Genomic DNA, 1,306 nt, shown 5'->3' on the forward strand with positions numbered 1-1,306 from the left:
TCGGTAGCTATTAAACATTCTCTGATAATGACTAAGTACGTTGGGCTTAATCACTTGTACACTAAGGCATCATCTACTTGTAACTTTTAATCAACACATTAATACTGACCAAGACAACTATCGAAACGTCGACAAAAATGAGTAGATAGTCACGGTAATTTTGGATTTTTTTTAAAACCTTATAGTTTATAAGATATGATAAGAATACGTAAAACAATTATAAGTTTGTTGTGGATGGGGGAAAATGTAACTAATTACTTATAATTACGTTAAAACTCAATGATTTAAATGTAATAAGATGGGGGGGGGGGGTAAAATATAATTATTGTTTAAAAAGCTAATTTACCCTTATTTTAGGGGTGTATTTATAAATTAAAAAGGGAAAAGTTCTTATTTTTTGGTTATCATAAAATACTCCCCCACCCTCATCTATCCTATCTAATAAATGAAGAACTTGGGTTGCCATGTGGCACCCTTGACAATCTAACATTTTGGAGGGAAAGTTTTCTACAATTTAGAGATTTATTATAATTAATAACTAGGTTAATGCCCGCGTAATACATCATTCAAAGGACCAATTTTATTCTTTTTTAATAATACCACCACCTCAGCAATCTTTCCCCTGCCCTTAGTCCAATCACTGCATATGTAACCATCATCTAACTTTCTCTGCTTGCAAGATATAACATCATTCAAATAACACTTTAACTTAAGATTACTAAACAATGATATTGCTGGAATATCGCTACTAATTTCTTGCATGTTACAACCCTAAGATTCATGGCAAAGAGAAAGACATAGATTGTTGATTTTGAAAACTTTAATATTAAAAAATCACTGCTACTTCTAGTAATAAAATGAGAAGAATAACAATTTAGGTGTTTTGAATGTCAATCCCCGTTTTAAGTTCAATTGGCATAAGTTGTAAATCCTGAAAGGCCATTTACAATGGTTAAGTGAAAAAAGAGTCACTTGATAAACTTTCACAAACTCTGAATCAAAACCTTTAAAATCCTCAACTTCCTTCTCATTCTTTCCTCGATTCCATATGTTTTTTACAATATTCAATAACCATCGACGGGATCTTACTGATGACATGTTGACTCCCTATAGTCATCATCTTCGTTAATACATTAGCCGAACGGAATTTGTCAACAGTTTTATCATATTAGAACTGTTGACAAACAAACTTTGATCAATATGACAATTCGTTCTTGGTAATGCAAGACATATTGATTTTAGGGCAAATCAAACACGACGCCTTCTTCATTACAAACAACAATCGTTTCATTTAGAACCCAATTAA

This window comes from Helianthus annuus, chromosome 10 (assembly GCF_002127325.2).
Source record: "Helianthus annuus cultivar XRQ/B chromosome 10, HanXRQr2.0-SUNRISE, whole genome shotgun sequence".
Lineage (NCBI taxonomy): Eukaryota > Viridiplantae > Streptophyta > Magnoliopsida > Asterales > Asteraceae > Helianthus > Helianthus annuus.